Genomic DNA, 13,961 nt, shown 5'->3' with positions numbered 1-13,961 from the left:
CTCTGCACATTTAAATTTCTTTAGTTCTTAGTATTATGTTTAAATTTAGGGTGAATCTGACACGCGTAACGGGTTTAAGGTGGACGAAGGATCCCGGCGGCTGCGGACTGGTAGCTGGGGACACAGGTTACACAAAGGGAGCGACACAGTGCGCCACCGAGCGTGCCCGCGGCTGGGAGCCGGCAGGTGGGTGAGCGGGGCCGCGGCGCCGACTCGCGCGGGAGCGCATGGCGAGCGGGGCCGCACGACGCGGTGACGTAGCCGGACGTGGTGACGCAGCGCGCTGGCCGCAGCGGGGGGGCGGACTCTGGGCCTTTTCTTCCCCTTCTGATTTCCCCCCTCCCCCCTTTTCTCCCTTTCCGGGTTTGGTTCCCTCCTTTTCTCCCCCTCTTCCCCCTCCTTCCCAAGTCCCTTTCCCCTCCCCGCCCCAGTCCCCCCCCTGCACCCCTGTCCCGGGCCCGGGGGAAACCCCCGCCGAGAAGAGCCCGCCCCCAGAAGCGCGCTGCCGCGGGCCGTCGGGGCCGAGCCGCAGCCGAGCGGCCGTGGGCCCGGGCGGCGGGCGGAGACGTGGGTGCCCTCCCCGCCACGGCCCGCGTGAGGTGAGGACACCTCCTGGCCGAGGGGGCGGGCGGCGCGGGCGGGAGGCCCGTGGGGAGGGGGCGTGGCGGCCGCGCGGTGGGGCGGGCGGAGGCCCCCGGTCTGGGTTCCCCGCGCTGGAGCTGCCCGGGGCCGCGGGTGGTGGGTGAGGCCCGGAGCCTCTGGTGAAGGACGGCCCCGAGGCTGGAGATGTCCCCAGGGTGTGGGAAAACGCTGGCGAAAAGCGGAGAAAGGGGGCGCGGGGGCTGGCGCCACCTGTGGCCTGTGCAGTGGGACCTGAAAACTTGCGCCCTTTTGAGGCTTGGGGGTGACCACCTCCGTGTATTTCCTGGGTCTCCGTTTTCTGGGAAGAATGCGAGGGAAGGTGTGGAGTGTTTCGGGTCAGGCCGGGTTCCGAGTTTGCGTGGGGACAGGGACGTGAGTCGGAACGCACAGGGAGCTGTTTCTGCAGCTGAAAAGTTGGGCCTACACCAAGCCCGTAACTCACGCGAGCCTCAGGAGACTGCTACCGATTTCGGTTTCCTGTAGCGCCAGACATTTCCAACATGTGTGACCGTTAGCCTAGTAGTTCCACAGGATATTTATTTACTCATGGTGAACTGTTCTTGTCTAATGATGAGAAATGACCGAATAACAGCCCCAGAGCTTCATTAAGCCACAGGAAGGGAAAATTTAGATTCAGATCCCAGTTGGATGAAGGTTCTTGTATATGCTTTTTTTTCCCCCTGTAGAATTAACTAAAAACTAAAATGAAGACGCCTGAGCCCTGGTTGATGTTGGTGGGCAAAAAGGAGACTTGGAGGTTCCACTTTTAAAATGTCACAAATTCCGAACGTTTTATTGTATTTTTGAATAGTCATATTGGCACTTAAATTGGTTTTGTGACTCTTCTTTCTTGCTAATGCTTTTAATGCTTTTTCCCCCTTTTCTATTTTTTCGTGTTCTTTCTCCAGTATTTCTCTTTTCCCCTTTTGTGCAGCCAGGGGCATGGAGACAAAAGCTTAGTGGTGGAAAGTGGTAGGTTAGGCTAATTCAGTCGACTCTTCGGTTGTGTTTTTCCTTCCCCGGTTGCTGTTCTCCACAGGTTTGAGAGAACTGAGAACCTTTCTTGAAGGTCTGATAAATTGTCAGCAAAAGTCACATTTCAGAGTTGCAGTCCCAGCTGTCTTTGAGTCCACTATATGATCTATATGGTAGATCTGCACAATTTAAAGCAATTGAAAGTTTTGCATATGTAAAATAGGGTGGTATTTTTTAATGGAAAGGAGTCAGAAGAGGAGATGTCTTCCTTTTTCTCTCAGAATAAAAACCACAGACTTCACAATTGCCTTCAAAGCCCTAGATCTGTAGCACCCTTTTGCCCCCCAATATATGCACTGGTCCGTGGCTGTTCCTTGAGGACATTTCTGCTTCAGGGGTTGTGCACTTGTTCCCTGGATCTTCCAGGGCAGTGGTCGGCAAATTGCGGCTCGGCAACCGCAGCTCTCGCGCCACATGCGGCTCTTTGGCCCCTGGAGTGTGGCTCTTCCACAAAATACCGACTTCTGCTCATGGGCCACGAAGTTTCGATCGCACGTGTCCGCACGTGGTATTTTGTGGAAGAGCCACACTCAAGGGGCCAAAGAGCCGCATGTGGCTCACGAGCTGCGGTTTGCTGACCATGGTTCCAGGGTAACCATTTCCTTATAGAGCTGCACAGCCTTGTCACCTCACCTCCTCAGATCTTTACTCCAATGTCACACTTAACAGGGAGGGTTCCTTGGCTATCTAAATTGCAAAGCCCCTCCCCCACATACATTTTCTGAATGTCCTATCCCACTTCTCTGCTTGATTTTTCTCCTTCCTCTTATCAACCTATAACATGAGAGATAGAAACATCAATGATGAGAGAATCATTGATCTGCTGCCTCCTGCACGCCCCACACTGGGGATCGAGCCTGCAACCCGGGCACGTGCCCTTGACCAGAATCAAACCCTGGACCCTTTAGTCCGCAGGCCGACGCACTATCCTCTGAGCCAAACCAGCTAGGGCTAACATGCTATGTATTTAGTCTCCCCCATTAGATAGGAAGCTTCATAAAGGCAGATAGTTCTATTTTGTTAATTGCTATATCTTTAGCATAAGGCATAATATTATGCAGTTGGTGCTTAACACATTTTTTGACTGAATAGGTAAAGAGAAGTTTTATTCTTGAATTATCTCATTGTCATGAATTTCTGATCATGATTGGTTGTCCTTGGAGATGTGGAATGGATTTTTAGTAGGATTTTGTAAGGTATTTAATTGGAAGAAATTGAGATTTTTTTTCTTCTTCTGTCAGTTCTTGCCACATTTCTCTTGACTGAAGTCTTGGGCTTTCAGGTCATTGATTAAAGCACTTTGAAGGCAAGAGGATGAAGTGGGGGGGGGGGGAACTTTGGCATTGGTGGTCTTAGAGGAAGATTATCTCACATCTCACGTGGGTAGATTTTTACCAACTGCTTCAGGCTCTTCCCTTGAGATTTGTTCACATCCCCAGTGAGAGATATCACCATCCTTACCACTTGGGCTCCAGAGAATTGAGCAAGCTGGTTCCACTTTGAATTTTTCAGTAGGCTGAAGATACTAGTATTTATAATCTGGGCTATATGGGTTAGGCATTTTTCCCCCCTCATTCATGTAGTGACAGTTGAGCTCAAAAATGATGAATAACTTTCTCTAACAATGTGAAGTGTTCAGTAATAGGCAACATTTCATCCTTTTAATCTCACAATTCCATTTTATGGTAATTTTTAGCAACTAAATTCTTTATTAAGTCTGAAGATAAAAGGAGCAGGCCCCCTGAGTTCTGTGGATTATCCCTCATTTATTTTATCCTTTTTTGTTGTTAATCCTCCCTGAGGATATTTTTCCATTGGTTTGTAGAGAGAGTGGAAGGGAGGGGAGAGATGGAGAGAGAAACAGATGAGAAAGATACATTAATTGGTTGCTTCCCGCACGCGCCTGGAGCCTACGGTGCCCTTGACCAGAATTGAACCCGGGACCCTTCAGTCCGAGGGCTGATGCTCTGTCCACTGAGTCAAACCAGCTAGGGTCCTTTCTTGTTTCTTGATTGATTGTTTTGTTACCTTCAAGGATGTTCTGGCCAGAGTGGCCTGGATGAGATTCCTCTTTGGGGCAGTCCTGGCCACTATTTTTCAGATTAGGAAGGCAAAGCGGTGAGGTAGTGCTTTTAACTCTGTGGGAATGCTGGTGGCAAAGCCTAAGATTTTTGCTTGACCCTTTGCCAGGACATTGAAAGCTGCCAGGCCAAAGAGAGAATGGTGTGTGTGCGTGTGTGTGTGTGTGTGTGTGTGTGTGTGAGAGAGAGAGAGAGAGAGAGAGAGAGAGAGAGAGAGAAAGAGAAATTGGGGATCTTGTACCTATTGGACTGGATCTGATTTGGATATTATTAGTGTAAAGAGGTAGCATCAGAAGTATATTAGTACTCATTTGGTGAATAATTTCTGACATAATTTAGGCAGATTTATAAAAGCTTCTATCAGACTTCTATTGTCCCCTTTTAAATCCTTTCACAAAGTTTCTAGAAAGTCTTTCTGAAGCTCCAAAGATAAACAGTCTGTGCCATGTTCTCACCTCCTATAGATAAACTAGAGGCCCAGTGCACGGATTTGTGCACAGGTCGGGGGTCTGGCCAGCCTGGCCCCAATCAGGGTGGATCGGGGCTGGGCCTGTTGGGAGGAGGAGACAGCAGGAGGTTGGCTGGCCGGCCTGCCCCGGTCAGTTGGGGCCCAATCAGGGCCAGGTTCGCTGGGAGGAGGGGCCACGGGTGATTGGCTGGTGGGCCCTGCCCCTGATTGGGATGTGGGGGCTGTTAGGGGTCAGCGGCCGGGGGAGGGGCTGTGGGAGTTTGGCTGGCCAGCCCCACCCTCGATTGGTGTGTGTGTGGCCAATCGGGGGTGGAGCCAGCTGGAGGGAGAGGCTGAGGGCCGACCAAGGTGGTGTGGGCCCATTCGGGGTGGGGCTGGGGGTGAGGGGCTGCAGGAGGTTGGCCAGCCATCCTGCCCCCTATTGGGGTGGGGTGGGGTCAGTCAGGGGCGGGGCTGGTCAGGGGGAGGGGCTGTGGGTCGATCAGGGTGGGGTGGGCCAATTGGGGGGGTGGGGTGGCCGGGGGGAGGGGCCGTGGGAGGTTGGCCGGCTGGCCCCACCCCCCCATCAGGCTGGTTTGCTGGTTGCAGTGGGCATCATAGCGACCAGTCATTGTGGTCATTATGGTTTTCTGGTCGCTGGCTTTTTATATATGTAGATACTGGGTGCTGACAATGGTTCAGAGTAGGTAACAGTTTCTGAACGATGCAGTGCTTATTCCTGTGTCAGATCTCTTCATGAACTCAAGGAAAGCTTTCAGGAAAAAGCATATTTGGGGGAGAGGATAAAAAGTGTTTTATTTTGGTTACATGGTCCCAGGAGGTACAGAGGAGAGAATTCTATGAAACTGTGTGTGTGTGTGGGGGGGGGGGGGGATGGGGGAGGGGGTGTTAAGGTTTTTCTATGCCTCCTTGTAAGATTGGATAAGGAACTCTGAGTGTTCCTCTGTGGAATGTGCTACTAACTTACAAGTAGGATAAATAGCTGGACTCATGGCTTGAATATGTGTACATGAATACAGTTGGTGGGTCTAATTTTAGAGACTTTGTTCATACACAGTGGCCTCAGTATTTTCCTCCAGCTGTATCCTTCTTACCCTCGGTGTAGAAAACATTCCACTTAATAGTCTTTTAGTGGTTAACTTTTGTTCTCACAATGGTTGCCAATTTATCAGTGTAGTACCTGTTCCACCTCTCCAATGAAGTTACCATGTTCATTATTCCTTCCTATGTTTGAGTTTATTTCTGAAAACAGGTATAGACAGAAAAGATTTTATAAACAATTTATTTTAACTCCTCTTTGACTTCCCTTAGATTGCCTTAGCATATATCTGTTTTCTCCACACTTTAAAAAAATTGATGTGAAAGCCCATAATTATAATCTGCAGCGATTTTATTCTTTTTATATGGGATGTATGAAAGGAAAGATTCTGGGATGCTTCCTAAATCCAGGTGTTCTTTTTGCTTTTCTGCAGGATTTCTTGTGAGTTGTTCAGTCCAGGTTTTAGAGACCATACTGAGAAAGCTATTTCAGCTTCTTGTTTTGGTAATTAGTTTCCTAGAGTACTTTCCTGTGCTTTAAAAATTTTTTTTTTTAAAATTGATTTTAGGGAGAAAGGGAGAGGGAGAGAGAGATAGAAACACCAATGATGAGAGAGAATCAATTGGCTATCTCCTGCACACCACCTGCTGGGGATCAAGCCTGTAACCCGGGCATGTGCCTGACCAGGGACTCAAACTGTGACCTCCTGGTTCATCATAGGTTGATCCTCAACCATTGAGCCGCACAGGCTGGGCTTCCTGTGCTTTTTAAAAAGGAACTGATCACATTGGGAACCCCCAACGTAGAGATGAGAGAGGATAAGGAGAAAATGTGCGAAAGCTTTAGGTAGTCATGTCTCTCAATAATCAAAACACTTTATATTTTTAAAGGACTAATTTTATTCTATTTCTCTTTAGTTTGTTAACCACAAAAGCATCACAAATCTTTTCACTTCCTTTAATTACTTGTCACACTGTGACTTTCTGAATTGTCAAAGACTAATATTTCCTGGGGAATAATTTTCAGGCCTTTCTGGGTATTTTCTTCTGGAAACAAACCCAAAGCGGTTATTAAGTGCTCTCATAAGGTCTCTTCCTTAATTTAGACCAGGGGTCCTCAAACTAGGGCCCTTGGGCCACATGCGGCCTGCTGAAAACATTTATCCGGCCCGCCGGGTGTTTTTGCCGCTGCTGTGTGCATAGGAATTTGTTCATAGTTTTTTTTTTTTAACTATTGTCCGGCCCTCCAACGGTCTGAGGGACAGTGAACTGGCCCCGTTTAAAAAGTTTGAGGACCTCTGCTTTAGACCAATGTTTTGATTCTTTTATTTATCTATAGGCATTTGTAGTATGTTTTTTATAGTGTTGTGTTTGTTTGTTTTTTCTAGTATTGAAGACTTCAAAATCTTTGCAAGCAAATAAAAACTATAGTTTTTGCTCTCACCGGTTTGGCTCAGTGGATAGAGTGTCGGCCTGCGGACTGAGGGGTCCTGGGTTCGATTCCGGTCTAGGGCATGTACCTTGGTTGCGGGCACATCCCCAGTGGGAGGTGTGCAGGAGGCGGCTGGTCGATGTTTCTCCCTCATCGATGTTTCTAACTCTCTATCCTTCTCCCTTCCTCTCTGTAAAAAAAAATCAATAAAATATATTTAAAAAAAACTATAGTTTTGCACATTTACCATTATTCTGTAGTTCTTATCCTATAGAGCAAGAAGTGTAAAGACAAGTGAGATAATCAGCAGGGTTTAAGAGAACTCAATTTATTTCCAGTAGCTTTTTTGATTATGAGTCTTGCAGGAAAAGAAAAGAGAAAAAGATGGTCTGCAGGCTAGTCAAGTTGTATCTTGATCTTTTGGAGGTATTTTTGCTCCGGCTATTAGTCTTCTTTAAAAAAAGATAAAAGATTTCAGAGAGGAAGGGAGAGGGAGAGAGAGATAAAAACATCAATGATGAGAGAATCATCGATCAGTTGCAGGATTGAGCCTACAGCCTGGGCATGTGCCCTCCTGGTTTATAGGTCTATGTTCAACCACTGAGCCACACTGGCCTGGCCTGCTGTTAGTCTTCTATACAATTATTTTTTGATGTACAGAATAGAGATAGATGTTTTTAACTAAATTAACTAGTGTTCTCTGCCACTTGGTTCATTATCTTCTTTGTGTAGATGCTTTTTTGTATATTCCATGCTAATAACATTTGTGCTACAGTGTTCATTATTAATAATGATCAAAGCCATATTTCATATCTGCAGAGCAGTTTTTTTCTTTCCTAAAAGCTCATTGGACCTTAAAGTGGTCTCAGTAATTATATTAAAAGTTTAGATTTTCCAAGTGTGCAGTTCATATTTTTTATAGGGGCAGTGTTTGTTTGTTTTTGTTTTTTTTTTTACATGTCAGTCATAAGAATTTATGCATGGTTTTGGCATGTGAGCAGCATTCTGGACACCAGGTAATTAATTCTTCATCCCTTGGAGAAGGGTGTTTCAGATTTGTGAAAGGTTCTGTAAGTTTCATAACAGAACCAGGAGGAAAGTAATCAAGGCAGTGACAATCTAAACTTAATAATGAATACATTTGAAATACATTTTTTCTTTATACTCAGAAATTGTTCTTTAGCCTTATCCTTTCTTTATGATTCTGTTGGAGAAGGGAAGAAGAGAATCTAGGATAGTACTCATTTGATAACTTCCAGGAAATAGTGGGCTATGGATGGGTAGCAGGTGAATGTAGACAAGTGACTACGTGGTCACTTATGATTTCTAATGTTATTGATGGATGCAGCTCCCAGCAGCCATCAAAATCAATGGGAAGAACCTGGTAGACCTGTTAAGTCTAATGGACCTCTTTTCATCCTTATCTTATTCAACCATTTGCCATGGTTGATCCTTCTCTTTCTTGAAATGTTTCATTGACATGACTTTTCTTTTCCACTTGCATTCCTGGTGGCTCTTTTCTCCTGCTCATCCTTAAATGTGTATTTTTCTTAGGGTTTCTTTTGTAGTCTCCCTTTCTACTTCTAATTCTTAAGCCTTAACAGCGTAAGCATCTCTTGGAGAATTTGTTAAGAATGTGGCTAACAAAAGCCTTCATGACCTGGCCCCTGCCAGACTCTCTGGCCTACTTTGTACCACACTCTCCTGTTCTTACTAGCTCTAGCCATAGTGACTTTTTTTTTCGGCCCCCAAGGTCTTTGTGCTTATAATTCCTTCTGAGTGAAATGGTATTTTCCCAGATCTTCACCTGACTTACCTCTTTCCATTATTCAAGTCAAAGTTCAAATAATTTCTCTGTAGACTCCCTGAACACTTTATCCAAAATATTAACCTCCTTTTTGTGCTTCATGACATTCCTTTTTCATTATCTTCATTGCACTTGCCAGTATCTTAAGTTACATTGTTTGTTTTCTTATCTGTAGTCTGGCTCACACTTAGAACTTAAACCCTATGAGAATAGGGCCTTATTTCTATTATGATTGCTATATTTCTAGTGCCTAGAATAGTCACTCAGTACACATTTATGAAATGAATGAATGAAGTGTGGGTTCCTTGGTCTAAGTCCCAGAGATTTTGATTTAGTAGGCTTGGAATGGAGCCTAGGAATTTGTATTTTAGCAAACATTCCAGGTGTTTCTGATGTCTCTGCTCAGTTGTGTTGAAAATCATTGCTTTACACAATCTGTTAGCCTCAGCCACCCTGATGGCTTTACTTAGCATTTGTTACTATAAGCTGACAATTTGTGAGTCTGTGTCCAGTTCTGATCTCTTGTCTGAGCTCTAGGCTTGTCTATTCAGTGGTCTCTTGAATATCGCCATTTGACTGTCACACAGCACTTCAAATTCAACATGACCAAAGCAAAAATAATTTTTTCTTGGAAATGTGCTTTTCTTTCTGAATCCTTTTTTTCTGTTCAAGATGCCACCTAGTTGCATAAGCCAGCAACTTGGATGTAATTCTTGAGTCCTTTTTACCCTTTAATATCAATAATCATAAAGTTATGTAGACTCTTTATCAGCTCAGTCTCTCTTGAATCTTTTCATTTTTCTCAATCAGCATCACCACTTCCTTAATTCTGGACACCATCATCTCTCATCTGGATAATTGATGGCTTTTAACTGGCCCTCCTGCCCTAGCTTTGCTTCCAGTCTTTCATTTAGTTCTGTACCCTTTTCAGGGGTGGGGAACATCCAGCCCACAGGCCGTATCATTTGTTCTGGCTCTGCAAAGGCATTAGGGGTGAATTAATTAAATGTTTGACTAAATATAGCAGATTAATTTTTAAGTTGATAATTTTGTGTGGCCTCTGAATGATCTTATAAATATTCAATTGGCCCTTGGCAGAAAAAGGTTCCCCACCCTGCTTTAGCTAAAGAAAACTAAATCTGTTATCTTCTGCTTAAAGCATTAAAATATATATATGTAAAATATAAATATATAAATATAAATATATATATTTATGTTTATTGATTTCAGAGAGGGAGAGGGAGAGAGAGATAGAAACTTCACTAATGAGAGAGGCATCATTGATCAGCTGTCTTCTGTATATCTCCTACTGGGGATCGAGTCTGCAACTTGGACATGTGCCCTGACCCGGAATAGAACTGTGATCTCTTGGTTCATTGGTCAATGCTCAACCATGCCTATGAGCCATGCCAGTGGTCATCCTGCTTAAAGCGTTGTAATGTCTTCTTTGTTTCCAGTATAAAGGCTAGGTTTGTTTGCTTGCTTGCTTATTTATTTATCCTCACCTGAAGACATGTTTATTGATGAGAGAGAGAGAGAAGAAGGAAGGGGTGTGGGGGGTGGGGAGAGAGAGAAAGAAAGAAAAAGAAAGAAAGAAACATCACTATGAGAGAGAAACATTGATCTAGTTGCCTCCTGAGCCCTGACTGGGAATCAAACCTGCAACCTAGGCATGTGCCCTGACTGGGAATCGAACCTGCAGTCTTTTTGGTATATGGGATGATGCTCCAACCAATTGAACCACCCAGCCAGGGCTTAAAAAAAAATCTGGGGGCTTTACCTCACCTGCCTTACACTTTGCTGTTTTCACTTTGATTTCAGGGGTAGGCTTCAGCTACAGATGAAGCACTTATTTTTTCACTCTCCCTATTCTCTCACCTTATCTTCCCCTGAGTGCCTCTCTACCCCAAAACAAGAACCAAAACCCTCACTGGTTTGAGTCTCATGTTCTGGTAGCCTTACAGGGCATCCCAAAACTCTCATTTTCTTTGCCTCTTTGAACCAGTTTCCACAAAGCTTGGTTCTTCTTTGTCTTTACCATAGTTTTCTCTCTACATTTCGTTCTGAGTTTCTGCTCACACTGAAGTTAAATTTGCTAGGATTGTGATCTCTCTTGTGCCAAAAGAACTCTCTAGAGCAGTGATGGCGAACCTTTTGAGCTCAGCGTGTCAGCATTTTGAAAAACTCTAACTTAACTCTGGTGCCGTGTCACATATAGAAATTTTTTTATATTTGCAACCATAGTAAAACAAAGACTTATATTTTTGATATTTATTTTATATATTTAAATGCCATTTAACAAAGAAAAATCAACCAAAAAAATGAGTTCGCGTGTCACCTCTGACATGCGTGTCATAGGTTCGCCATCACTGCTCTAGAGCATGTGATTTTTGTCTTATTCCTCTACTAGCTGTATGGACAAGAATAGGAAAGAAAGAAACTAGATTATTTGAAGCTTATGTTCTAGAGCAGTGGTTCTCAACCTTCCTAATGCTGCGACCCTTTAATACAGTTCCTCATGTTGTGGTGACCCCCAATTTCATTGTTACAAATTGAACATAATTAAAGCATAGTGATTAATCACAAAAACAATATATAATTATATATGTGTTTTCCGATGGTCTTAGATGACCTCTGTGAAAGGGTCGTTCGAGCCCTAACCGGTTTGGCTCAGTGGATAGAGTGTCGGCCTGCGGACTGAAGGGTCCCGGGTTCGATTCCGGTCAAGGGCATATACCTTGGTTGCGGGGCACATCCCCAGTAGGAGGTGTGCAGGAGGCAGCTGATTGATGTTTCTCTCTCATTGGTGTTTCTAACTCTCTATCCCTCTCCCTTCCTTTCTGTAAAAAAATCAGTAAAATATATTTAAAAAAAAGAAAAAGAAAGAAAGGGTCGTTCGACCCCCCAAAGGGGTTGCGACCCACAGGTTGAGAACCGCTGTTCTAGAGGTATATGTTCTAGATCGTGATTTTGCCAGTTGTGCTAAAGTAAGTTTTTGCTCTTGTTGCTGTACCATCAAAGTTGTACATTTTCCATTATTAAGGTATCTTCAACCTTATATTAATTATCCCACATTCAGATTTTCCTTATTTTTCCTTCAGAATTATTTGGTTTAAAATTTATTCTTTATGTTTTACTCTCCATCCTAGCCTAGCAGTATTTTTGACTATGAAGAAATGGGAAGACCAAGAGGGTTTGCACTTGGAGTATGATAGTGCAGAAATATTTCTTCTTTATTTTTTTAACTAAATGTCCATGATGGCTGAAAATTTGAGTTATTTGAACAGTATGATAGGAGCACTATTGAAACCTGATTGGTTTCTCTGTAGGCTTTGTGAGGGAGTAAAATCAGAACCAATGCTTAAAACTTTGACTTTTTAACCCTGTTTGAAGTTCTCGGAGGCTTTGCTGAGTTAATTCTCATTAACTCTGCCGAATCAGTGTCTTTATATGTAAAATGGAGTTGATTGTTTATTTTATGGTAGAAGAAAACTTGACTTTTGGAGATATCTACTAAGGTTGAGTATAGTAGTAATACTTCTTTTTTTTTTAAATTAAATCTTTATTGTTCAGATTATTATAGTTGTTCCTCTTTTATCCCCCCATAGCTCCCCTCCATCCAGTTCCCATCCCCCCTCCACCTTCCCCCCCATCCCCACTATCCTCATCCATAGGTGCACGATTTTTGTACAGTCTCTTCCCGCATCCCCCACACCCCTTTCCCCCCAAAGAATAGTTAGTCCACTCCCTTTCTATGCCCCTGATTCTATTATAATCACCAGTTTATTCTGTTCATCAGATCATTTATTCACTTGATTTTTAGATTCACTTATTGATAGATGTGTATTTGTTGTTCATAATTTGTATCTTTACCTTTTTCTTCTTCCTCTTCTTAAAGGATACTTTTCAGCATTTCATATAATACTGGTATGGTGGTGATGAACTCCTTTAGCTTTTCCTTATCTGTGAAGCTCTTTATCTGACCTTCAATTCTGAATGATAGCTTTGCTGGATAAAGTAATCTTGGTTGTAGGTTCTTGGCATTCATCACTTTGAATATTTCTTGCCACTCCCTTCTGGCCTGCAAAGTTTCTGTTGAGAAATCAGCTGACAGTCATATGGGTACTCCTTCGTAGGTCACTGACTGTCTTTCTCTTGCTGCTTTTAGGATTCTCTCTTTGTCTTTTGCTCTTGGCATTTTAATTATGATGTGTCTTGGTGTGGTCCTCTTTGGATTCCTTTTGTTTGGGGTTCTCTGTGCATCCTGGACTTGTAAGTCTATTTCTTTCACCAGGTAGGGGAAGTTTTCTGTCATTATTTCTTCAAATAGGTTTTCAATATCTTGTTCTCTCTCTTCTTCTGGCACCCCTATAATTTGGATGTTGGTATGCTTGAAGCTGTCCCAGAGGCTCCTTACACTATCTTCGTATTTTTGGATTCTTTTTTCTTTTTTCTTTTCTGGTTGGGTGTTTTTTGCTTCTTCGTATTTCAAATCTTTGACTTGATTCTTGCGATCCTCTAGTCTGCTGTTGGAACTCTGTATAATATCCTTTATTTCAGTCAGTGTATGCTTAATTTCTAGTAGGTCCTTTTTCATAACCTCGAGGTTCTCACTAGATTTCTTGAGGGTCTCACTACATTTATCGGCGGTCTCATCAGTCTTTTTGAGGGTCTTACTAAATTTATCGGTGGTTTCTAGAAAGTTCTTGAAAAACCTTAAAAGTGTGGTTTTCAACTCTATATCCAGTCTTTCCTCCATTTCTGTCATTTGTGACCTGTTTCTTTGTCTCTGCATTTTTTATGCTTCCTTGTGTTGGTAGAGTGGCTTTGTGTGCTAGGTGTCCTATAGGGCCCAGTGGCTCAGTCTCCCTAATTACCTGAGGTGGACATTCTTGGTGCACCCCTTTGTGGGCTTTGTGCATAGTCTTGTTGTAGTTAAGCCTTTATTGTTGTAGGTATCACTGGGAGGAATTGACCTCCAGGCTAATTGGCTGTGAGAATCAGCTGTGTCTACGGTGGGGGAACTTCTGTGCTGAAGACACCCTCATGAGGCAGGGCTTGCTTTAGTGGGGCTTTGGTGCTCACTGAGTCTGCCCCCTGAGTGTGTCCCTTATGGATCTGAGGAGTTGTAATTGGATGGTCCCACTCTGACCACTGGGTACACTGGCTCTTGGATCTAAGGAGGTGCTAATTTAGCCTCTGCCTGAGGCTACCCAGCAGGAGCTACGAGGAAATCTGCAGATTCCCCTTCCTTGTTTGGGGTTTGGAGGTGCCCAAATGAGGCCCAGCTGTGAAGCAATGCAAGCTGCTGTGGGGCCTTGGGCCTTCTCTTGGAAGTTCTGGGTCTGTCTGGCCCAGCTGCAGTTTGTTAGGTAATTTTCAGATTGCAAAGGGCCAGGGTATTCATATGCAAAAGCCTCTGTTGCAGCTTGGGTGGGGCGAGGTCTCAGGGAATCA

At 44.0% G+C, this 13,961-nt stretch overlaps 1 protein-coding gene across 6 annotated transcripts in view; it reads left to right on the top strand.

Annotated features, from left to right (window-relative positions):
• The first annotated feature begins 335 nt into the window (after positions 1-335).
• R3HDM2 (R3H domain containing 2) overlaps positions 336-13,961 on the top strand; it is a 189,614-nt gene continuing 175,988 nt past the window's right edge. For all 6 annotated transcript variants that reach the window (XM_059683350.1, XM_059683348.1, XM_059683341.1 and 3 more), the window contains exon 1: positions 336-599. The gene's annotated coding sequence lies outside the window, so the exon portion shown is untranslated. The remainder of the gene's footprint in view (positions 600-13,961) is intronic.

This window comes from Myotis daubentonii, chromosome 2 (assembly GCF_963259705.1).
Source record: "Myotis daubentonii chromosome 2, mMyoDau2.1, whole genome shotgun sequence".
Lineage (NCBI taxonomy): Eukaryota > Metazoa > Chordata > Mammalia > Chiroptera > Vespertilionidae > Myotis > Myotis daubentonii.
The sequence above is the reverse complement of the archived record's forward strand: the minus strand, read 5'-3'. Positions and strand labels throughout refer to the sequence as shown.